The sequence below is a fragment of the Macaca fascicularis genome, chromosome 6, assembly GCF_037993035.2.
Source record: "Macaca fascicularis isolate 582-1 chromosome 6, T2T-MFA8v1.1".
Lineage (NCBI taxonomy): Eukaryota > Metazoa > Chordata > Mammalia > Primates > Cercopithecidae > Macaca > Macaca fascicularis.
Genome location: NC_088380.1, coordinates 28,056,004 through 28,082,923, shown reverse-complemented (window position 1 = coordinate 28,082,923; position 26,920 = coordinate 28,056,004). Strand labels below are relative to the sequence as shown.

Sequence of the window (26,920 nt, the reverse complement as noted above, 5' to 3'; positions counted from 1 at the left end):
TCATATCCTTCACCCACTTTTTGATGGGGCTGTGCAACCCAGTTTTTAAAGAAGCCTAAGTATTAAATTAGATAACTTATAAGCAAACATTACTTTAAAACAAAATGTATACTTAAAATTAATGACTTTGTGATGATTTTCCTCATTTTACTATTATTTATATTTATTACATACACATGTTGAAAATAATATTCTGTGTTGTACTATTGTACTATTGTACTCTTTCTAACTTCAAGATCAATGACATCCATTTGGTAGTTTGAAATTGATCATAGTGAGATTACTTTTACCATGGAAATCAGCAAATATCAAAGCAGGGTTGGATTAATTCACTTTCTTGACTGTCTAGATTTAGGAAAGTATGAAGTGAATGTTTACAAAGCAGATTAAACTTAAATGGAAAGTGTGTTTGTAGTCTTTACAACTTCCAATACATACAAAAATATTGAGGAAATAGTCTTCCAGTCTCCCAAAACAAATATCTGGTTCAACAAAGCAGTTGCTCACATTATTAATAAGCAAGTGCAGTTTTGACATACTTTTTTTTTTTTTTTTTTTTGAGATGGAGTTTCACTCTTGTTGCCCAGGCTGGAGTGCAATGGCATGATCTTGGCTCAGTGCAATCTCTGCCTCCTGGGTTCAAGCGATTCTGCTGCCTCAGCCTCCCCAGTGGCTGCGATTACAGGCATGCACCACCACAACTGGCCAATTCTGTATTTTTAGTAGAGATGGGTTTTCACCATGTTGGTCAGGCTGGTCTCGAACTCCTGACCTTAGGTGATCCACTCACCTCCGCCTCTCAAAGTGCCGGGATTACAGGCATGAGCTACTGCTCCTGACATACATTTTTATCGTTTTACTTTATTTTACTCGTAAGCATAAATTATCAACCAACATTCATTGTCCCCAAGTGTCAGTTATTAAACTTTTACCAGCAAATGGCTGCAAAAAAGTTACTTCATTCAGAAAGTTTATTTTTATAATCTTCTTTCAGGAAGTTTTATACATTAACACAACTTTTATGAACTTAATGTTTGTTATTCCCCCAAATTTGTATGTTGAAATATAAGCAGGAGGTAATAAAAGTAAAATGCAGTTATAAGGGTGGGTCCTTAATATGATAGGGCTGGTGTCCTTGTAAGATGAAAAAGAGGAAATACTGATCTTATTCTTTCCACCATGTGAGGATACAGTGAGAAGGCAGCTGTCTACAAACCATGAAGAAAGCCCTCAGCAGAAATTTCATCAACTGTTACTTTGACTTTGGACTTTCCAGCCCCAGAACTGTGAGAAATACATTTCTATTATTTAAACCACCCAATCTTTGGAGTTTTCTATGAAAGCCTAAGCAGACTAAGACACTAGCTCCCTCTGAGCAGTGTTCTTCCCAACTGCTTTATTGCTCACTTAGCATAATATTATCAGAGAAATTATTATAATCTAGTATAAGTGTTTCTGTTAGTCACAGTCAGTACTAATAGTTATTTATTGTATACTGTGTGGGAAATACGTTTTATTTGCTATATTTAGCAGCTTTTAACAAGTAAAAAATATTCTTTGTTCTTTTGGAGATTATAATGTAGTGTAGGGAGACAAAATAAACAAGTAAGAAAGATCAATATTTTATGGTGGATAAAAAATAAAGGAAAATTAGACAATGTAAAAAAGTAATTGTGAAGAAAGGAAATTTTTTATATCAGGTGATGATGATTTGCCTTTTGAAATCAGCACTTTGATTTGCTCCACACATTTCTAATTCTCTGCTTTCAGTAATGAAACAATCCTTCCATAGCTACTGGAAATGCTAAGAACTGCCTTTTTGCATTTAAGTCTCCCTCCAAACACTGACCTTAGCTGAAGTGAATTGCCTTTCTTCATTGTCGGCAGCGTATATCTAACTACAGGTCAATGAGTGTTTAAAGGGCTCTAGACTCCTTGTCTCAATTCAAGGTAACTCTGTGTGACCATTCCAGCTTCAGAGCTCCCCGTGAAACTGACTGAGGCCTCCATACCCATAAATTGGCAACCAATTACTTTTGTATGACTGCATTATGAGCAACCAATTTCTTCCTCTGCTCAATTCTGCTTCCCTAACTCCTCACATTGTTAGGCCTGAAAAACTCCTCACTAATATTTTTACATGTGAATATCTCTGTTTCAGAGTCTGTTTCATGGGGAATTCAACTACCAATAGTTGGGAACAGAAGTGGTCCAAATAAGCAGATGTTAAGTGGAATTCCTGAATTACTCACAGACTAATTGACAGAGTTCTTTTTCACTGTGGCAGGGGACCATGAATAGCCTTTGACAGTGGTAGTGTTGCAAATGTGCAGTTGTTGAACGCTCCATTGGTGGTTAACTAAGATGATTCACCAGTGGAATAAAAAGGCACTAGCATGTGTAAAATGGCATGTCTTGAAGTATAGGAAAAATTGTAATCATGACAAAACAATTAGATAACTAATGCTGGGGAAAATCAAAGACTGAGAGTAAGTGATCAGCAATTAAATACAAAGTACAAGTATCAGAGGAAGTCCTGGTGGCATATAAACAGACTCTTATTAATCAAGAATACAGAAAAAGCAAGGCCTCCAGTCCAAGGCTTAGTTATACCATTAGCAAACTTCTGAGGTTAAAGTTTTACTCCAATATGTCTGTTACCAAGAGTTCATGGCATTAACTGAAATAGTATGGGGAATTGAGAAATCAGATGACAATTTATGTTGAAGAGTTTCAAATTACAAAACTGAATGGTACATCTGATCCTTCTGTAGTGGTGACCCAATCCTATAATTTTAGAGCTAGAAAATAGAGTTTAACTTGTATGAAGAGAATGCCTTATAAGAGTACATTCTTATCACTCACTCCCTTCCCCTACCTTCCCTCTTACCACTAGAACAAACCTAGGGTAAAGGCACAATACAATTCTATTATATGGCTCTGTGTCCCCATCTAAATCTCACCTCAAACTGTAATCCCCACGTGTCAATGGAGGGACCTGGTGGGAGATGATTGGATTATGCTGACGGTTTCTCCCATATTGTTCTTATGAAGATGAGAGAGTTCTCATGAGATCTGATAGTTTTTAAAGTGCTCTCTCTCGTCACCTTGTGAAGAAGACGCTTGCTTCTCCTTTGCCTTCCACCACGATTGTAAGTTTCCTGAGGCCTCCCCATTCGTGCAGAACCATGAGTCAATTAAACCTCATACTTTATAAATTACCTGGTCTCAGGTAGTATCTTTATAGCAGTGTGAAAACGGACTGATACACCCTATTTGGAAGGTGCAAAGTATTCCAAGAGAAGGCATTATCTTTCCAAATAGGAGCAATAACAAGTCAACATATACCTTTTGGAAATAAAAAAACATGATTAGGATTATATCCTGTAAGTACTTGATCAAGAGGAGCAAAATATAAAGTTGGATAAGAAAAAAAGTTGTCATTTTATGAGCACTCTCCCAGAAAGTAGTAGTTCATATTTTGGCTAGTGCTTTGGGATGCAACACTGAATCATTACTAGTATTTATCTTAATAATGTGGAGAAAGCAGGACAAGTAGGAATTCTAGAACTATTATGACAGATAAGGTAAGTACAATTTAAAAGACAGAGAAAGTGAACATGTAAATATGGCACGCTGTGCAAGTCTAACAAATCAACAAGAGGAGTATGTTTCATGGGAAAGTTCTAAAGGACATTCCATCTACCAAAGCCATTAGAAATGTGATCACGAGTGAAGCAAGAGTATCTCTGAGAAACACGTAGGCAACCTGCTTTGCAGATTAGGACTGAGAGTAGAAAATGTTGATGTGTAACTTTTTTCCATGATGGAAATGAGAATGATATAATTCTGATGCCTCAGAGACCAGATGGCAGCACTAAACCATCAGAAGAAAGGTGGGTGCAATTATCACAATGAGGAAGGGAGAAGGGTTGGGAAAAGAAGTGATTCATAGAGAAATACAGAGATAGTTAACAGACGACAAGATCCTAGGGGCAATGGTCTCCCTAGATCCCTAGGGCATATGGTCTCAATCAATAATAGAAATGTTCAATCTACCAGAATGTTTTATTAAATATAAAATAAAAAGTGGAAGATCGGGGGTTAAAAGCAGTCACGGCTATGAAAAGTCATGTTCCCTTACCCTGTTCTCCAACCATTGTAGACTCAGAATCTATTAAATGAAAGAGAGCCCAGATTGTCCAGAGAAAGGCTCTTGCACTACCATGACAAGTGTGTGTATATGGTGATGATTATAGTAGTCCTTTCTGAAACACAAAAACTGTCGTTCTTATTCAGGTAACCAACACTGAGATAGGGTAATGTCCAAACGTTTCGAGAATTGTTCGATTTGGAATCCAATTGACATTGAAACTAAGAGATCCACCTTTAAGAATGCAGCCAACGGGACTTCGAGTAATAAATAATGTCCTAGCGTAGTTTGGACTTACAGTGGTTTCACTGGCTCCGAAGACTTATTTTCACTTCACTTTTTCACAAATGTGTAATTGGAATAAACATTATATTCTGGTAGCTGAAGAAAAAGTTCATATTTGTTCCTTGATTAGTAGGGTGAAATCTGCAGTAGTGAAGAAGAGCAAGTAGAATTATCAATAAGTGCTGCTTCCTACTCAACATATTGTGTCAAAAGTAATATAGTATTGTGTGGTGGGGGGAAATATGAGACTGGAGATTCTTGAATAAATGACACAGGTGATATTCCCTTATTACATCCTCTTTTTGATTTACCGGTGTGACCCTTACAAAAGCACTCTGGAGAATAAAAGTAAATGAATGCAAATTCAAGAAAATCATAGATCTAATTACAGCTTCTCTTCCAGATGTTTATTTGCTCAAGTAGATTGGCACTCACTCAGATTCACAACATACAGACATTAATCTGGGAATAGCAATTTTCCCCCACCCCTGTGAGAAAATAAGGGCTTCAACGATTACATTTATTTAAAATGGTAACAATATACATTTATGAATTAGCTCAAGGACTATGTTAACTCTCATGCCATTTGTCTGACATAGTCCAAAGAGACTGTACTTGACAAGAATATCACATTGTTCCACTATATTGTTGACATCATGTCAATCAGATCAAATCAGAAAGTAGCAAGTATGTTGGTCCAGAGTGTATGTGATACAATCTACCTAGTTTCAGAGGGTGTGGGGCATGCCTTGACATCTCTCCAAAGAAAATAACAAATTATTGTACCTAGTTTCATCTACTATAGAAAAGGAAACTCCTGAAGCAGAGAAATCAATATTTTTTTAACCATGTTTTACAGTAAACGTTTTTATTTTTTCATTTTGAGGAGAATACTTAATAACATATCATGGTGGGAATTTAAAGATCAATTATTACAAAGCTCCATATTGGGGAGGTTTCTACCATGGTGTTGATGAAAATTCAGGTAATTAAAAAGTATGCAATAGGTTTTTAAGGTTTAACTGAACAACCTTCTATTGGATGTAGAAGACCATATAAAGCAAAAGACCAAGGATAGTATAAAATTATTAAATTAGTCTATTCTGTGGGTAGAGTTGAAACCTAAATAAACATGGAAGACTTTTAAAGAAATATTTAGAACATGTTAAATTGCTTGAGGAATCCAAGTGAGAGTGAAAAGAAGGAAATAGATTTCTGGATCTGAGCTGGAATATACATATATACAATTTGAACTGCTAAACACATATTTAATATCAAAATCCAGAAGCCTGAAAGAACTGACTTTAGTTTGACACAGAAGTGGAATCAAAAACAACTCCTCAGTTACTGCAACAGTATTTTTAAAAGAGTAGAATGGGCAAAGGATACTAAGAAGAGACAAACATTCAGTAAGGGAACAATCAAGAGTGGTGGGTTATCAAAGTGAATACAGATATGTGCTTAAAGAAAAATGGACAAATTAGTTATATCCTTCATAGTTTCAGGTGGAGTAAAATATTAATAAAATGTGGTCATTGGATTTGATATTGAGAATGTCATTTTTGTATTCATTGGAATGGTGGGGAAAAAAAAAAAAGTCTTTTGCCAAATATGCCAGATGTGGCATTTGGTAAAGACAAATAAGAGACAGAGAATGGTAATTGAGTGATGCTGAAATGGAATCAGCAATGTACCTTTTTTTTTTTTTTTTTCTTTTTTAGATGGAGTCCTGCTCTGTCGCCCAGGCTGGAGTGCAGTGGTGCAATTTCTCAAAGTTGTGGGATTACAGGCATAAGTCACCATGCTAAGTGCAATGTCCTTTTTTTAAGAGGAATTTTTGCTCTAAGATGGGTAGAATACTGATATGGGAGTAATGAGATGGGAGATTATATAAATGCCAGGGCAAAAATACAAAAACAAAAACAAAAATAAAAACAAAAAACAAACAAAAACCAGAACTTTCTACATTATTTTCTTTTCAAACTTGGAGAACGAAGACATGCATGTTTCTATGATGTTTGAGATTTTTGAGTAAAGTAAGGTAAATGAGTAAAGAAAGAAAGAGACAGAGTAATTATAATATGGAATCATGTCCTTCCAAAAGGTAAGTGAGATAGGAAACTGAGCAGAATGGAAATGCTACACTCCTGTCACAACATTAGCCAGAAACAAATCATCTACAAGTTAATGTCTCTCTCTAGTTACACTTTCTGTAAGCACCAACGAATCATTTTACTGAACTATTATGTATATTTGGTTGTTTTATTATTCTCTATCCTTGAAACTCACATAGAGGGAATTTAAACATTTGGTATCTATTTGAGACATTGTTCATATTTTCTTTGAAAAGAGTGGTATCCACCTGCATACTGCAACAGCTCATCTCGTGTCCACCAATGAAATGAAACTATCTTTTATTCTCAAAAAAAAAAAAAAATATATATATATATAGTGTTTTTCCTACTGTCATTTTTATATTTTTTTGTGATGTTTTATCGCATCCAGTTGTTCTTGCACGTGTTTGAATATTTGTGCTTGCTTGTGCCATATTCCATTTCATATTACCTCTCTGTTCCCATATATAATAAAGTCACTATAGAAGAATGTCCCATGCAAGTGATTTGTATTGAGCAAAGCTTTCCTCTGCATGCACTGTTTTCTAGATTCTCACTGTCTGCTGCCTTTCACTTGCCATTCAATTTCGTGCAAAACATATTGATGTCAAAGAATAATGTTTTCTGAGGAGTTCGTCTGTCAAAGTTGTGGGAGTTCCAATCTTCAAAAGGAATAAATAGACAACAGTGTGACTATGTGGCTTAGTCTAAAGTGTAATCTTAGAGATTTATAGTGAAACTGTACTACAATATATAAAGATCTGGATTTTTTTATATGCTCTTCTTTCATGTAACTTCACTAGCTCTCACACATCATAAACTCTCCAAAAGACAATTGATTTCTTGTTTGTGTGCAGTAACGACTGCTTCTTTGTCTCAGCACATTTCCTAAATAATTTATTGAAAAGTTAATTTTTAAAATAAATAAAAAATACACACTGCTGCTTCCTTGGTATGTATTTTTATAAAAATAACATATATTAACAATATATTATACATTATTATTAAATTAATTTTATGACCGGATACTTTTACTTAAATATGATTAATATTACTTAAATAATGTAATAATGTTGAAAATGATAAATCAGTAAACCTTTCATTTATTTGGAACTATCGCAACATATGTGTGGTTAAAATAAAACATTATCTGTAGATTTTATAATTTTATTTCTACATTTGTGGTTGTGCAACATAAATATTAACAATAATTTCAAAGTAAAATTTTGCAATTTCAAAAAAGATCTATAATACCAAAGATGTTTGAAGTTGTAATGCTACATTGATGTTAGCTATGTTTTGTGACAAAACTATGCCATCTATTCCAAATATTATTTAAAATGAAAGATAAATTGATTTCATTCAAAAAGATTTGCAATTCTTTTGCTTCAGTAGAGATATTTTAATGAAGTAGTATAAAAATTAGCCATCAAAGACTTGACTTCTGAACATATAGAAATTGTTCTGCCTCACTGAATTCTTGTTAATTTTACATTCTGTGATGCTTATAGCATACTACATTATTATTATATAAATTGACATTACATTTCACATGTTCATTGATTTTCCGTTTATTTCCTTGATTTTATTTTTTTCCCATTGGTGACTTTTTATCTTTACTTAAAACATTTTAATAGGATCCCTTTACTGCAGTGATGCTGTCATCAGATTGAGCCAAAAACATCTGAAAATATTGACAAAGCAAGTTGATTTTGAATTTTTGACAAGCACTGCTTTATGCTTCCATTTAACAGAAAGCAAATAGTCTCTTTTATAGACCCACATTACAAATAAGTACACAAGCAAGTATCAATATAAATATTTGAAAACAAATGATTATATATTTATAAATTAAATTGGTATTGGGGTGTGTGTATGTGTGTGTGTGTGTGTGTGTTACTCTTCACTTCAGACGCTAGGAATACCAGATAAGTTACCGTCTATGTATGGATGATAAATAAAATATGATTAATGATCACATTGAAAATAGTTCTCATAAAGCCCATTTAGGGATTTTGTTACAGTACTTGAAAAAATTGATTTGTTATCAGCATAACAAAATCTTAGAAATTTTAAAAAGTGATGTTTTCTGGAATGTCATCACAGCTAAATACATCAGATAGTGTGATATATGAGAGAAAAAGATGTTATATCTTTGTATTATTGGTATATTAAAAATAATTGGTACAGCTATTTTTCTTCACGATAATATTAAAAAGGCATTGACCCTTTAAATGGTATATGTTGTAATAACCATTTTTCTCAAATTGTTGTGCTTAGTGGGTTTGATTTTAATTTAATAATTTATCGACTTTGGCATAAGATTACACAACCACAAGAACAAATATTTTTTAACATTTTATTGTGTAATTTTCAATAAAATAGAATGCCAACTGTTGTGAGAAATGGAAAACTCAGATACTATATAATCTTAAGTTCTGCAGAAAATTTGCTAGGTTAAAATAAGAGCAAGTTGGGCATGTTAACACTTCAAACTTAAGCAAAATACAATATTCTGGTCCATAGGTACACACGATAGCTATATTTACAGTCCAGTTTCTTTTGAAATTGCATACCTACTTCAATGTAATATTCCTAAAATGCTTCAGGGTAATTTTTACAATTCACGATCTTTTGGAATAATTCATTAATTTGACTAATATTTATCCCTGTATGACTAGTATGAAATCATCCCTGAATATTACCAATTTTAATTTAGTGTGAAGTTCTTCCTCCTTAATTTTAATTATCTTTCTCTCTTTCTCTCTTCTTTTCTCTCCCCTCCTTTCTTTGTTCTTTCCTGACTGCCCTCCTTCCTGCCTTGTATTTTTGAACGAGATAATTTGGGATTCTTTGGCAACGATGAGGATTGGCAGCCAAGTCAAGCGTGCATGGAATATAGAGAGAAAACATTGAGATTGAGGTAAATCTTGAACAGCATTGAAAGTCAAGTTGGCATTAACCAGATAAAATGTGACTAGGAGATGGGCATATGCAAACAAACACATAGAAAGGTGAGGGAAGAGGGCAGAAATCAAATAATGTAATGACACTGAGGGAGTATACTTTGCATTTGGAGAAGTGACATAAAGAAGGTCATGCAGGAAATGAGGGAACAGGTTGTTACAAATCCTAGGTGCCATCACAAGAACTATTACTTTTAATATGAAAAAACATGAGGAAAGCACAGGATTATAAGAAGAAAATGTCAGGATCAAATTGCTTTCTGAAAAACATCTTCACTGCCTCTATTGTTCAGTAAATTGTAAGATAAAGTACTTGTGGGAACATCTCTGTAAGTTTTTATTTAAACAGGAATCAGCTGGTTGGGAAGGCAGGGCAGATCACTTGAGATCAGGAGTTTGAGACCAGCCTAGCCAACATGGCGAAACCCTTCTCTACAAAAAAAAAAAACAAGAAATTTAGCAGCGCGTGGTGGCGCATGCCTGAAATCCCAGTTACTTGAGAGTCTGAGGCACAAGAATTACTTGAATCAGGGAGGTGGAGGTTGTGGTGAGCTAAGACCGCATTCCACCCTGGGCGACAGAGTGAGACTTCACCTAAAAAAATCAAAAAACACAAAAACAGAAATCAAACAGCTTTGATGATTAAAGTAACACAGACCAACAACAATAATTGAAAAATCATTTAAAAATATCACTACGAGGCCGGGCGCGGTGGCTCAAGCCTGTAATCCCAGCACTTTGGGAGGCCGAGGCGGGCGGATCACAAGGTCAGGAGATCGAGACCACAGTGAAACCCCGTCTCTACTAAAAAAAAAAATACAAAAAATTAGCCGGGCGCGGTGGCGGGCGCCTGTAGTCCCAGCTACTCAGGAGGCTGAGGCAGGAGAATGGCGGGAACCCGGGAGGCGGAGCTTGCAGTGAGCCGAGATCGCGCCACTGCACTCCAGCCTGGGCAACAGCGTGAGACTCCGTCTCAAAAAAAAAAAAAAAAAAAAAAAAAAAAAATCACTACGTAAAATATCATTTAAAAATAGCACTATTATTACCACATATACATATGTATATACACATATACATCACATATTTCTTGCGTATATTAAAATTATTTACCCTGTCATAGGTAAGTTATTTCAATTTTTATTTTTTTGATTTAATAAGGACATTTGTCTCAATTAGTTCAGCTTAAGAAAACATCTATTCAATTTGGACATCTATTTGTCCAGCACAAGCTTTTCTGCTAAGCAACAATTTTCCAGCTGCATAAAGGCATTTTTAACTGCATTTGTCACAAGTACTTCAAATCTAATTTCTTCCAAACAGGGTTTACCTTCATGATACTTCACAAAAATGATTTCAAATTATTGCTCATATGATTTATTGATATCCTATTAGTCTATAAGCAAGACATTTTACAATCCTCAAAATTTTCCCTTCCGTCAATTGGCTATGTCTGACTGAGAAAGGTTATTGCATCTATGTCATGAATACTTTGAAATCCAATTTCCTTTGTTCACTCGCCCTGGTGAATTAGAAAAGATTTATATCACTAATTTATTATTTTTCATATTTTCTCTAAATATCAATGAAATCAGGCTAATTGATTTTTCTATTTTCAATTCTATCACATTTTTATTCCATCCGCCAATTTCAGTGCATCTTTCACTTTCACTCCATTAACCAAAACATAGATGTCTCCTATCTACATCCTTAGAGTTGTTATCTATTGCACTCTAAAATAAGATTTCTCGTAATAGGCTAGGAAGCCTAGTATTATCTCGAACACTCCAAACCCTTTAGCTTCATATTGTCACTCCTTTTTCCATTCCTTCCCATATGTATGCTTATGCAATATTCAGCTAATTGCACTTTACCTAATTTAATCATTGTTTGTGGCTTTATTCCTTAGCTTGTGCTCCCCCTTTGACCAAAATCTCCTTTCCCTCTCTTCTTATTCCATCCGGCTACAGGATACCTACTCTCTGAGACTAACTTGTAAATATATTTTCTTCCCAGCATACCTTCCAAATCACTTCAGGTTGCAGTAAATACATTTTCTATATGTTCAAATGGAATCTTAATGTTACAGGTGGAGCTGTTCGATGTGTTATTTAATAAATCACAATGCAATTTTAAGTACCATTGGACCATTTTTTCTCATAATTTATTGATATTTGTAGACTCTTATTACTTGTTGTCCTTAGCAGTCTACTTTGAATCAGTTACAAGGGCACAAATATCACTTTAAAGTACCTTTAAATTACATCTTTTAAAATTCATAAGAGAAGCATAAAGCAGTCCTTATGCTTTTCCTCATCCATGTTTTTAAGAGTTCTGACATTTTCAGAAAGTGTTTCCTGAAAAAGAAAGGTGAGATGGTGTTTAATAAGAAAAGAAAATGCAAGCTTATGAAAGATGAAAACTTTGTGCCATTAGATGATAACCTCTTTATTTTTAGCTTTCTATTGAGCACACAGGCAAGCTCTCATGTACATTAATGTATCTTTGAAAGTGTATCTACTTTTTCTAGAAGAAACACATTCCTTGATAAAATTCAATCTATTGTAATCCCAGCTACTTAGGAGGCTGAAGCAGGAGAACTGCTTGAACCCAGGAGGCGGATATTGTGGTGAGCCGAGATAATGCCATTGCACTCCAGCTTGGGTAACAAGAGCAAAACTCCATCTCAAAAAAAAAAAAAAAGAAAAATCCAGTCTACTAATCACAGTCTAATGTATATAAAATTTCCTTACATCTGACTCTCAAGCCACCTCAAAATCCTGAGACGATTATAGAAAGTTTTACATATGTATGACCTTATTGAATTTATAGCATAAACATTTAATCGTTACATTGCAAAGTGCATCATAAAAAGAAGCCTAAGAAATTAAAGTCTTTTTGTTCGTATATCATGCCTTGTTTAGCATAATTTTATGTTAAAATTTACTAAACTAAGATCATGGCTCATTAAAATTTAACCAATAACCAAACTATTATTTAAAATGAAAATTTAACAAGCATTATTTTATCTTAGGGTGGATGAAGTGTAAGAGCTTTACCAAATAATTTTAGTTGTCGGGTAGTTTAAGTTTAGTTATGTTATTGAATATAAGATATACACAAGTGTGTTACACTATTGGACAGGACTTGTAAGAGTCTGAGATCTCTTTAGTAACCTGTTGCTCAAGGAGACTTGCATTTCAGTCTTCTAAAGGCCATAGCAATGTTTTATGAGTTTCCTATGCTGAATCACACTGAGCCTGTGAGAACAAATATGGAATTTATTAACATATAGCTATTATTCCTCAGTATATCTAGACTGTTGCTGTGTTAGATTTCTGAAGGACCAACTATCTCAGACAGTATCTTCATATCTCATTTATTTCATGGTTGACAAATCCACATTTCCAAATTGCAGTCAGTCTAAAATGGAAAAGACCTGCAGTCTATGAGATACACATGACCAGCTGGATTTGGTTTTTTTAGAACATTCAAATGTTAAAATGAGTTACTGAATAATATCACAAAACAGATTTTTTTTTCACCTAAGTCACTTATTGTGGCAGTAATGTAATGAAGCACGTCGATTTATGACAATTTTTGGTAACGACATATGAATTTCACATTGAGTGTCTTGCTCAATTAAATGCTTCCATGAAGGTGACTAAGTCATAATTTTTAACATCTGAAAACCTATAGCTTCTGATGACTAGTTATTATAATTACTATTTTTAGATTTATTTGGTGCCTTTTAAAATGACAATGTGATAGACATGAAAGACTCCAATCTTTCATAGTGCCACAAAAGATAAAATAAAAATATTTAATATCCCAAATGGCTGTATGTTATATAAAAATATTAATAACTTATTAGTAAATAATTCTGTTTTACACTCAAATTTTTTGAAAATCTGTTGATACCTGTGTTTCCAAAGATTACATTTTCAGACTGGACTTGTAGAAATCTGAGATCCTTTCAACAACCTGACACTCAAGGATATTTATTGTGTTATCAAAAAGTCATTCTCAGGTTGAATATACATATTGATTAAAAAAATATATATATATTTTATATATATATATATATACACACACACACCAATTAGTCTTCTATATTTTCAGGGAGAATATTATTTCATTTATATAAGGATAAATTATTTAGCCTAAATTATATGATCACTCAATGTCGAGGATGTGGTCAATAATTTTGTTTTATTGTTTAAAGAAAATCTTCCCAAATCATATAGAGTGAAAAATGGCATATATATAGCAGCATATGAAAAACACTAAATTAAAAATGAGAAAGTAATACAGGAGAGATTAGATTTGATAGACCTGGGTGAGATGATGTTGTCTCTTTAGGATGACCTCCACATTCTTTCTCACTGTTGCCATTAGTAGGTGAGTTTGAGTATTCATAAAACTTTTTGTGGTATAACTGACCCTCCATGCATTTGCCATTTTGTACAACAACCTAAACTTGGTTCTTTTTGCTACTGATATTACTAAAATTTCGTTACTAATTATGTAGAAGAGAATAAATGCATCTGTGAAAAAGCCTTTTAAATAAGCCTTTTAGTGTAGTTATTAAAGCATTAACCACTTCCAGTTTCCCACTCACAATCTATGTGACTTTAGCAAATTATTTACCCATCCCATGTCGCAGTTTCCTCATCTGCGATATAAACTAATACACGCCTAACTCATCGATTTTTATAAATATTTAGTGATTTCTTATTTTTAAAGTTTTCCAAGTTTTTTTTTTTTCTTTTTTTCTTTTTTTTTTTTTGAGAGGGAGTCTCCCTCTGTGGCCCAGACTGGAGTGCAGTGGCACATTCTCCGCTCACTGCAAGCTCCGTCTCCCAGGTTCAAGCCATTCTCCTGTCTCAGCCTCCAGAGTAGCTGGGACTACAGGCGCCCGCCACCACTCTCGGCTAATTTTTTTATATTTTTAGTAGACGCGGGGTTTCACTGTGTTAGCCAGGATGGTCTTGATCTCCTGACCTCGTAATCCGCCCGCCTCAGCCTCCCAAAGTGCTGGGATTATAGGCGTGAGCCACCGCACTCGGCCAGTTTTCCAGTTTTTATGCACACAGAAATGTCAGAGCTTTCATTATTCCTGCTGAAGGTATTTTGTCAAACATCGAGATCATGGGTTCTTAACTTGGAGTTCATGGAATCTGTGTGTGAAATTCAGGGATTTTGAGATCTTGCATGGAAACAACACATCTTTGAAATTTCAGATTATTTTCATTTGATATATCTTGTGCAGATACCTCAAAATGCCATTTATAGTTATCTTTACTGCAAAATCAAAATAATTATTTTGATCAACAAAACATTAGTGATTACCATCTTCCTCTATGCCATAAAACTGGCCATCTATTGAGCTATATTGGTCCTGGCAATAGTCGTTAGGCCACAAAACACTCAAATTCAGAGTTCTCCACTTCTGATCCAGACAAGAAGTTACTTTCCATCATTGCCCATTCACAATCATTTGCTGATCAGTATGTGCAAGACAGTTAACAACCAGCCTAGAGTTTAATGTTCAGCCATTACATTTGTTACACTAATCCTTCTTGAAACACAAAATTTAACTTGCCTGGACTTAAATGCTTGCTTATTTATTGTGTCACGAGAAGCATATATATGTTACAATTTATAAAATACTGTAATAATTGTCAATATATTTCATGTTTATTGTAATACTAGGTATTTCTATGTAATTTATGCATTTAAACACATATCTTGATGGGTGGTTTGTGGAATTGAACATTGTACAAGTGGGCCATGGCACACACATGTGCACACACACACATATTTAACTTTCAGACTCTACCTACTAAGTTGTTTGTAAAAGCTCAAAGGACAATTTTCTCATAAAACTTTCATGGTTTTCTCCAAACATAATTACAGTAACTACTATATATGAAGTGACTTACTTTATGTCAGGCAGGCACTTTATATATACCATTCTAGTAAGTCCATACAGAAAATCTGCAGGCTATTTGTTTTAATCCTCAGTTTACAAATACAGTCCACAGAATTTCAATAAATACTCAAGACTAACCAGACCGCTACAGGTTGAATTAAAATTACAAATTATAGCTTTAAAGCAATATTAGATATATTTCTGTTTTATTTATCTGTCACTCTTTTGTCCTTATTGCTTCTAGTACATGCTAAGGCTTTATATAATTGATATCAGCCTTTCTTGTGGCAAATGGTGCAAAGATTTATACATAGTGGGTACTCACTACATATTTTCTTGACAAATCAAGGCATTTTAACTCAGAGAGGGGAAGTGGAGACCAAGGGAAGTAACAAAAATAACAAAATATTAAAAAACTTGGCTGGGCACGGTGGCTCACAACTGTAATCCTGGCACTTTGGGAGACCAATGTGGGTGGACCACAAGGTCAGTAATTCGAGACCAGCCTGGCCAATATGGTGAAACCCTATATCTACTAAAAATACAAAAATTAGCCATGCATGGTGGTGGGCGCCTGTAGTCCCAGTTACTCAGGAGGCTGAGGCAGGAGAATCACTTGAACCTGGGAGGCAGAGGTTGCAGTGAGCCAAGATCGTGCCACTGCACTCCAGTCTGGATGACAGAGTGAGACCCCATCTCAAAAAAAACAAAGCAAAGCAAAACAAAACAAAACAAACAACAACAACAACAAAAACCTCATAAACTCACACATTAAATATTCAGAGATTTGAGTCTTTTTCTTTGTTAATTCCTATAGATAATACTGACTTTTGCAAGTTAAATTTTTTTGTCTTGGGTTTTGCTTTTTCAATTTGTAAGACCTTAGAGAGTCATTTCAAAAATAGGGCTAAGCCTCTACCTACTCATTTCTTAATAATAGTATTTCATTTCCTAAAGAAAATCAAGTGTGTTTTGTTCACACTTGATTTGGTGTTATGTAAAAATACATAACACCAAAATACTTTGATAAAATGAGTTATTGTATTTGTAGATTTCATTTACTCTCTAAATTGATTTTTCTTTGTAGAACCTCCTAAACCATTTAATCACAATGATATTAATATTAATGTTATATTAACCATTTTCCCCCAAGAAGTGATTTCTAAATTGCTCCAGAGCACACAAATATTCTTTCCCCCCATGTTTTCTTTAAAGGAAACATATGTCTAAGAGATTAAGTGAGGTTACAAAGCTCACACAGTCTTACAGACCTTGATGTTAGGATGTTTAGTCTTCCTGGCATTAACAGCATATAATTGTGATAATAGCGTTATTCATTGATTTCTTTGTTTTGAAACAGTTACTGTACTGAACACTTTAACACAAATCACTTCAATTAAGCTTGGCATAAAAACAACAACAGCAACAACAACAAAAAACTTGCTTTATTATTTCTTAAGTTTTTTCTATTAGGAAACTAAACAATCAATAATTTTAGAATATTGCTCTAGTTTATAGAGTCCATAATAGAGTCTTGATTGGAAACTCTAAGTATTGTCTTTTGTAGGCGTTTGTTTTTAGCCATTAATCTGTGTGTTTCCTAGGAAATAGACCAATGTTTATTGCCATCCTGCCCCATGCTGGGTCTCTGTTACATCTTTCATGAAAAACCTGTTCATCATTTATTTCTCATGAAAAATCATGGTATATTTCCTTATCATTTATTTCTCTGTCCCCTGGGGCATTTCTTATAATAATAATTGTTAACCATTTATTGTCAGTCACTCTTGTAGACACTGGGAACCAAACAATGTGTAAAATTAAACTCTCTTTTCATATAATTTACATTTTAGAGTTTTCCTCTTTGACTAATGGATCTTTTAAAAGAACTTTGCTTTCCTAGAGTACAGTCACTAATTTCTAATTAGGTTTCATTGTAACCTAATTAGAGATATACACTCTATAGAGATAATATACTCTATAAATTGTTAATCTATTTAAACTTATCTACATTAGGTTTATGTACAGTAAAGGGTCTACCATGGTGAATATACATGAACACTGGAAAACAATGTTGACTCTGCAGTTTTCTAGAAATATTGATTAGTCCAAAGTGTTATTTGGATCTATGTCTTTATTATTGTTTTCTTATTATTTCCCCAGTGGTTGTATCAATTATTAAGAAACTGGTATATAATCTTTTTCTATAATTGTGAATTTATTTATCCATTCTTCTTTTTAATTCTGTCAGATTTGCTTCAAATATCTTGAGGCTCTCTTGTTAGGTATATACATTATAAATGATATTATTTTTCTGATAAATTTTTCTATCACTATGCATAATACTCTTTTTATTAAAGTCCTTTTCATGTTAATATATCTTCTCCAAGCTACATGTGCTCATTTTTCATTTGAATTATTTAATTATTCAATTTAATTATTTAATTATTACCTTTTTTTTAATATTCAAAGTGGATCCTTGTAGACGATAAGTTAGATCTGGCTTTTAAAAATTCACTTTGTCAGTCTAACATCTTTTCCTTTAGTCCTTCCAATCTGTTTGTCACTAGTATAATTTCCACCCAGCCTGAGAAATTTCCTTTATAATTTCATGTAGAACATAACTATTGTTCTCTTGATTTTTTGTTCACCTGCATATGTCTACTTCACATTCTAATGAAGGTTATGTTCAATGGGTATAGAATACTAAACTGACAGGTGTTTTATGATGTCTTCTTTTCTTTTTTATTCTTTTTTTTTTTTCTTTCTCTCTCTCTGAAATTTGAAAATGTTGCTCCACTGTCTTCTAGTCATGGTTTCTGACAGTCCATTCAAACTATAACTTATTTATGTATAATGTTTCATTTTTGTCTAGTGCTGTGAAGACTTTTTCTATTTGCTTTTTAACAATTTGATTTAATGGATCTAGGCATAGTTTTCTTAGATCTTATGTTGCAGAATTTTGCTCCTTAGTTCAGCTAAAACCTAGGTTCTTGTCACATGACCAGGAAAATTTAGGAATGCAGATACATTGAAGGGTGAGTAGAGCAGAGCTTTATAGGGCAAAAAGAAAAAATAAAACTTTCAGCAAAGCTAGAGGAGTTCCTGCTAACCAGTCCTCACCTCGCAGATTTATTGCCAAGTTACCACAGGAGCTCAAGAGAGCAGGCTCCTCCCCTGCATAAGGCATGACTTCCGCATGGCTCCACTCACTTCCTCCAGTGAGTGTTGGGCTCCAGTCCGCTGTGGGCATGCCCAGACAAGCCCTGGGAAGTTTCCCTCATCTGCACAAAAGTATCTGATGTAAACACTTGTGTGGCAGGTCGGAAATTCTCCGGGGACACCTTTTTATCTGCCTAGGCATTTGACGGTCTCATTCCTCCCTCTAAAGAAATACCTCTAACTGTTATTAGAATAAGGATAACGATAAGGATGAAGACCAATCTTAATTGCTTTCTGCTGACAGGGAAGCTGTTTTGGGAAAACGGTAGTCAGATTTCCCTCAGAGGCCTATCTCGGAGTTCCCAGTAAAAAAAAGGCCATCATCCAAAGCTCCAGTTGTAGTTTGTTTGGAGTCTGATGGCCTAAAAGTGAGAAGAGACAAACAGGTTATTAGAAAATATGTATCAAAATGAAACAAGAAGTGGGTAAGGACAACTTGAAAGTCCAGAGACCTTTTACCAGTTTGTACAGGGAGAGAGAGGTCAAAAGCCCAATGGGTTAAAAAAAAAAATTTTTTTTTTACCCTTTTGCTGGCATGTCAGGTTTCTGCATTCCCTTCCCCTAAACCTAATCCTAAGTCAATTAGTCTACAGTTTGAGAAATTAACTCCTTCTAGTTTGAAGGATGCATCTGAGGGAAGTGTCCCGTGATATGTGACACCATTAGCTACCTATCAGGGAATAGAGGACAGAGGAAGAAAAAGGAAAAAAGAAGGCATTTTTTTCAGAAGGATCCCAGGGGTTCAAATGTGTTCTAAAAGGGTGCAGACTAAAGATGAATGGCTACTCATCTAGAAATAGGGGAGCATGTGTGCCTGGTTCCTTTCTTTAACTAGCAAATACCCAGGATGTGTGAGGGAGAGAAAGTGAGTTGTTCCTCTTTCTTTCCCCTGTCCTTCTATTACTGAGTCCCAGCAACTATGACAGGGTGCCACCCATGGGTGTCAAAGTGGCTTTCATCTATGTTAACATGGGGCCAAGGGGTGGGAATAACTGCTCTTTCGTATGTACTCCCTATCTCCCCTGCTGGCAATAGCCTTTGAATTCTCTAAACTTCATTTATGCCATGGATACTAGCATGACTTTTATCCATGAAACAGGAAGCTTGGCTTAATCAGCAGGAATCAGTCATGCTCACCTGTGCTGTACCTTTTGACTTTCACTATTGTCTGTCTTCTGGATCCCTAAGATCCAGTTTTCTTAGGCCTTTGATATAAACTTGGAAATGACTGGGACCAAAATTGTGTCTCAGCATGGAAGTTGCATAGACTCCTTATCACAAGCTGTAATGCTAAAGTGAAGCTGTGGAATTGAGTTCTCCTCCAACAAAGGAAAGAAAAGGATGTCTTGTGACACACCCAGATAACTGGTGGCTATAGTTATGCTTGTTAAGATTTGGGTGCATGGGGTGTTGCTTTGGTTAGCTCCCTTTCCCAAAAAGGAAACCTCCGGGTGATGGGCATCCTATTTATTCCCATCAGCTGGCAGGATTTGCAGGATAATTGTTCAGAACTAAAATATTGATCCAGATTTCTACATTACTCATCCCCTTTTGTCCTTTCTGAGCTGCAACCAGAGATGGTTGGCTGGTTCACAGGAATAAGCAAGGTTAGTCTAAAATGTAGGCAAAAACTTAAAAACAAATAATAAGTCTAGAAACTAATGATGGTAACTTTTGAATCATAATTTATCTCTGTCTCGTCCTCATTTCTGTTAAAAACAAATCATAATAAGAGTGTATGGCTTGCAAAATAGACTTTAATCTTATACTTGGCTTGATTACTTGCACAAACTGCAGCAAAAACAATTATCTCTACCTAGGCCCTTTAGATCGGCTATTATGAAAATCTGTTTCACAAAGAATCTCAGATAAGACCATTTAAAGCTGAGCCCAGCCTAGGTTTTTATCCTTATGTAACTGTGAATTGGGTAAACTCTTCTTTTCTTGAGGTCCCAAGAGCATATGATGTCTGAGCCTGTTGGAAAGTGATATTCTTTACTCACTGCAGGTTAAGAATCCTGTATGTGGACTGTGTAGACAAGCATTTGAAGCCAGTTTTCCCAAGGAGTTCTCATCAGCTCTGCAAGTTGAGCTTGACTCCTTAAAGAGCACACATTTCCAATCAAAGCCTGGCAAAATAACCAGTTGCTCCAATTGCATTCTTAATGCACTGATGCAAATGACTATATTGCCATAAGTTAAGAATATGCAATACTGGTTTCCAAATTCTAGACAAGCCAAGCGGAGAGAGACAAATATGCTCCAAATTTTGTCTGCAGGAGTACAACTTACTCAACTATTAAAGGCCATAAATAGTTCAAAATAAGTTTCCTGGACTCTGAAAAACAAAACAATGATCAGCAATATTCCAAGCAAAAGTTAAAAAGATTATTTAAGTTTTCTATTAGTTCGGTCCACTCAGTTAACTCTTGCTTGATATCCATGAACATTTCAATTTTCATGAGTCCTGTTTTTCCTTTATTCCAATGTCACAATCTCCAAAGTCATCAGAAACTTGCATTTGAGAACACCTGTCAAAGTTCCATAACTGATTATAAACCATTGTTTGAAGAGGATCAAAACAAGACAACAATGGTTTGTGAGTACAAAATGTCTAGGGTAGTTGCATTCAGAAACATGATTGACAAATACATTTGGTTATCTCCACGGTTTAAAATAACATAATAGTTATAATTATGATTGATAGCATATGCTCAAACATTAGAATTTTATAAATCCCATAAATTTTGGAACATATATTAGTATTACTCTCAAAAATACAACGTAAAAATGATTGAACACCATTTTGTCTTTTTTTTTTTTTTTTTGATTCTGCATGTGTCTTCTGTAGCATCCAAAAGTCTGGTGTCAAGAAAGACAATTTTGAAACTGAAGTTTCATTTTGGAAAGCCTGTTAAGTACGTTAGTGATTTAAAATACTTGATGTTATGAAATAGAATTCCAGATTACCGTAAGTTATTTACTTTGCCAAAATGATGACTCAGAAATTTTAAAAGCAAAAACCTGTTATAGCTCTTTACAAATTTTGCTGAAGAGTAGCTTAGTACTTTAACAGTACCTTGTTGTGCTTTTATTTCAAAGCTGAATTTACAGAAAAACCATATGGCATCCTTTGAATTTAGTCAATATGTTCACACATGGAATTTCCTTTACAAGGTTAACTTTTAGGTTTTACAATCCTTCATAACTTGTTTGAACTTTTACCGTTGTCTTACTTAATTCAAAATAACCATTTAATCTGAGGCAAAATTTTACATTTCTATGCCTTCTTATAATCTTGTACTAAAAACACATTTCACTGTCCTTACCTAACTGAAATGTAAATATATTTTTAGTAGTCTTAATTACATGTTATAATGGCAACTCCTAGTACTTGTTACCTTTAAAGTAAAACCTGGTAAGTTTTTTAAATTATGTGCTAGGTGGAGTCAAGGTTTGACTTCTTCCAGCACAATTAAGGGCATGGTTAGTAACATATGTTCCAGGCCTTACCAGTTGTGAAGCCAGCAAATTGAATCAGTTTCAAAAAGCATTTTGTAACCTTAAAACATTTAGCAAACCTAGTACCTGACCAGTATAATTTAGTCCACCTATTTACATTTTGATGGCATCTGCATTTTACCAAATAACCTTTAGGCTGTTTTTATTTCTCAAAGGTTAAAGTCACGAGAACTAAAAGCTACCACAGCTTTTATCTTTCCATTAACAAATATTTGATCCAAGTGCTTATTTTTCTTTAGGCCAATGAATTAGTACTATTTTTATAAACATCACAAACACAACACATATATAACTACATAGCCAGGCAGAAGAAAACTCAGCAGCCACAAAATTTTTCATTTGCCAGTCTCTGAATTGGATTACAGTCTTCTAGCTGGATCCTTTTAGAGGACGAAAACATGCTGCTTCTAGGGCATAATACACAGCCATAATTGGGACCCAAAAACAGATTTTGAGAGGGATCTATCTGCTTTTAGTTCCTGGGGTTCTATGATGAAAACAGATTTCTTCCCAAAATGGGGTCAGTAGTGCCTTCTGTTTTTCCCAAGGAGTCCCATGTCCCCCAGAGCTTTCTTAGTCTCATGCATCCATCGAGTGCCAAGAGAAAATGGAGAATTCAGCCGATTGAGAAAAACACCCCTTTTCCAGCAAAACAAAATCCAAGGGAGGGTGGGAAATAAATAAAGGCCTTTTAAATATGACTATAACTTGGATGTACACTTTTAATTAAGCTGATTGCTCTTTAATTTTTAAAAATCCCTTATTATCTGATTTTAGTTATACCAAGCAGTCGATATTTCTGGCTTTCAAACTTTCCTAAAGGCTAAAGGAAAGAAAAATCCAAGGCTGTTGAGGGGAAAAGAACAAATAAATTGCAAAGGTCATCCAGATATCAAACCAGAAAAGGTTTATTGCCTAAGCTACGACTGAACTCAGTTGCCATTGTAAAATGGTGGAAGCTAACAAAACATTGTCATTGTGTCCGGAATTGGTGGGTTCTTGGTCTCACTGACTTCAAGAATGAAGCCATGGACTCTCACGGTGAGTGTTACAGTTCTTAAAGACAGTATGTCTGGAGTATGTTCCTTCAGATGTTCAGATGTGTCTGGAACTTCTTCCTTCTGGTGGGTTCGTGGTCTTGCTGACAGGAGTGAAGTTGCAGACCTTAGTGGTGAGCATTACAGCGCTGTAAACACAGCGCGTCTGGAGTTGTTGGTTCTTCCCAGTGGGTTCGTGGTCTTGTTGGTTTCAGGAGTGAAGCTGCAGACATTTGTAGTGAGTGTTATAGCTCATAATGGCAGCATGGACCCAAAGAGCTAGCAGAAGCAAGATTTATTACAAAGAGCAAAAGAATAAAGCTTCCACAGTGTGAAAGGCGACCCTAGTGGGTTGCCACTGGCTGGCTTGGGCAGTCTGCTTTTATTCCCTTATCTGGCCCCACCCACATCCTGCTGATTGGTCCACTTTACAGAGAGCTGATTGGCCCGTTTCACAGAGAGCTGATTGGTCCATTTTGACAGAGTGCTGATTGGTGTGTTTACAATCCCTGAGCTAGACACAGTGCTAGACAGAAGGTTCTCCAAGTCCCCACTAGATTAGCTAGACACAGAGCACTGATTGGCGTATTTACAAACCTTGAGCTAGACACAGAGTGCTGATTGGTGCATTTACAATCCCTTAGCTAGACATAAAGGTTCTCCAAGTCCCCACTAGGTTAGCTACATATTAACCAATCAGAGTACTGATTGGTATATTTACAAACCCTGAGCTAGACACAAAGTGCTGATTGGTGTGTTTACAATCCCTTAGCTAGACTTAAAGGTTCTCTCCAAGTCCCCACTAGACTCAGGAGCCCAGCTGGCTTCACCCAGTGGATCCTGCACCAGGGCTGCCCGTGGAGCTGTCCACCAGTCCCGCACTGTGCACTCACACTCCTCATCCCCTTGGAAGCAGCTGAGGACTGGCCAGAACTTGAGCACAGCGCTGGCAGGCTGGCACTGCTGGGGGACCCAGTATACCCATCACAGCTGCTGGTCCAGGTGGTAAGCCCCTCACTGCCCTGGGCCGCTCCCAGTGCGGGCCGCTGAGCCCTCCCATGGGTGGGCTGGAACTCGCGCTGGCCTGGAGGTGCAGGGCCCCAGTTCCTGCCCTTGCCTCTCCCTCCACACCTCCCCACAAGCAGAGGGAGCTGGCTCTGGCCTCCGCCAGCCCAGAGAGGAGCTCCCACAGTGCAGTGGTAGGCTGAAAAGCTCCTCAAGCACCACCAGAGTGGATGCCCAGGCCGAGGAGGGGCCAAGAGTGAGGGCTGCTGACACATTGTCACCTCTCACCATGAGGTTACCGGTCACACTTTCAAAGATGTAAAACAAATGGAGACCTGCAGCAAAGCTTGCTACTGATCATACGGAATGCAAAGCACACTAGATTGGCTACAGATTAAAACCAACCTCATGAATCATTTTTAATAATTAAAACTTTACAGATAATATAAACAGTGATCCTTATAATTCCTGACTTAGTAAAATGTCTTCTAAAAGGAAAAAAAATAAAAACTCTCACTTAAAAGTTAACTGCTGGCAGAGTAGAGAAAGGCAGAAAAATTTAAAGTTCATGGTTGGAAAGATGCCTGCAGGAAGAACATCTTATTCTTATGGAAATGGGTTCCTCCAACAGGGTGAGGAACTTAAGAGGGGAGAAGGGAGCCTCTGATTCACCTGTCTATCCCTTAAAAACAGTAAAAGGCTGACATTCTCGACCCCTGGAAGTGACAGGAGTGGAGAGGAGGGAGGCATAGTTTCCCCTACCCTCAGAAAAAGCCCAAGGACACAAAGGCTTAGAAGCAAAGGGAAAAAAAGGGGCGTTTTGGTTCACATTTTACTCACCATTTCTCAAGCCCCTTGTTTGGGTGCCAGAATAGTTCAATTAATACTTGGGTCCTTTTCACATGACCAGGAACATTTAGGCACATGGGCACACTGAAGGGTGAGTAGAGCAGGGTTCTATTGGGCAAAAAGGAAAACAAACACCAACAAAAAACTATTAGCAAAGCGAGAGGGGTTCCTGCTAAAAAGCACCACCTCACATATTGATTCCCAGGTCACCACAGAGGCTGAAGAAGGCAGACTCCTCCCCTGTTCCAGGCATGAATTCCTCATGGCTCCCCGCCACCTTGCCCCAGTGAACATGTCAGGCTCCAGTCCACTGTGGGCATGCCCAGACAAGCCCTGGGCAGGTTCCCTCATCTGCACAAACACATCTAATGTAAACATTTGTGGGGCAGGTCGGAAATTCTCTGGGGACCCCTTTTTATCTGCCTAGCCATTATGATGTCTGTCTTACACTGTTTGGAATTTGCTGAGCTTCTTTAATTCATAAGTGTATGTCATTGACTGTACTGCAGATTTTGAAACTCTTTGGGTATTTGGAAGTATTCCCCAGTTTTACCTTTGGTTACTGAAATTGCACATATGTTAGACCTTTGAATATTGTCCTTCACGTTTTGAGGTTTTCTTATTTTTCTATTTCAAAGTATCTCTTTAGTCTCATTCATTGTTCTGTGTTCTTTATGTTGGGGAATTTCTACTGATCTATTAATTTGTTTACATTATGACCATTTTCTTTGTATTCAAAGTGGATTCCTTGTAGGCAGTAAGAAGTTAGATCTGGCTTCTTGGACATACTATTTTATATTCAACTTTTTTTTTTTTTTTTTTTTGCTCTTGAACTTAATAAATTTTTAATTTCATATATTTTAATTTTCATTGAAAAAATTTCCATTTGTTTCCTTTGTAACATTCCTTTGTCTCTACTGATACTTACTACTTGTAGGGCTCTTTATCCCTAATTCTCCTCCTGAATCTCGTTTCTCTCTCTAGCCCACAGAATGTCCATTAATTATTTTTGTTTTTGTTTTTCTCCTAGCCAAATAGACAGCAGAGTGTCTAGTGAGATTTGTAGTCACCTGTGCTTTTCCACTGTGTGAATGGGAAAAAATATCCCAAGGAAAAAAGAAATAATGAAAATCACTTTAATGACAGTTCCTATTTCAAATTTTGATTTCTCTTAAAAAAAAAATCTGACTTGTTTATTTTCAGAATTTTCAATTAGGGTATTTTTAAGTTACTTTTTTTTTCTTTTATTCTAAAAAATGTATCCAAAGTTCCCCATCTCTTTTAAAACAAAACTACAAAAATTAGCGAGGTATGGCAACAGGCACCTGTAATCCCAGCCGCTCAGCAGGCTGAAGCAGGAGAATTGCTTGAACCCAGGTAGCAGAGGTTGCAGTGAGCCGAGATCACACCACTGCACTCCAGCCTGGGCGACAGAGTGAGACTCCATCTCAAAAAAAAGAAAAAAAAAAAATGGTATCCAAAGTTTATAGTTGCAATGAGTAGGATGGATGGACTATGGGGATCTTTCGCTGCCAAAGATTAACCAGAATTTCAGGGTTATATTTTTACTTTTGTTTTTATTTTTTAAGATTAACTTTAAAATAACTTTGTTAGGTCTTTTTTCTGATATTCCACTTACTATAAATAAGAATTTTATTCAAAAAATATATTAATTTGAATAGACAGGTTTAGATATTTGTTATTTAGTGTTCATATAAACAAATATAGATTTTATTTAGTCTTCTTGTCCTGTTATACACTACTATTTATTGTTTTCTTCCTTCCATTTTGTTGCAGTAATGAAACAGATTGTTATCTATTATTTACTCTCTAAG

The 26,920-nt window shown here is 35.7% G+C and overlaps 1 long non-coding RNA gene across 2 annotated transcripts in view; it reads right to left on the bottom strand.

The window, feature by feature from the left end:
- LOC102140539 (uncharacterized) overlaps nucleotides 1-26,920 on the bottom strand; it is a 289,337-nt gene that overhangs the window by 5,189 nt on the left and 257,228 nt on the right. Inside the window, exons 3-5 of one of the 2 annotated variants that reach the window (XR_012414516.1) lie at nucleotides 25,077-25,193; nucleotides 20,676-20,833; nucleotides 18,574-18,734 (exon numbers count right to left, since the gene is read on the bottom strand). This is a non-coding gene — a long non-coding RNA (uncharacterized lncRNA). Of the gene's footprint in view, nucleotides 1-18,573; nucleotides 18,735-20,675; nucleotides 20,834-23,086; nucleotides 23,455-25,076; nucleotides 25,194-26,920 lie in introns of those variants that run through there. The other variant, XR_006698672.2, reaches the window with a different exon arrangement.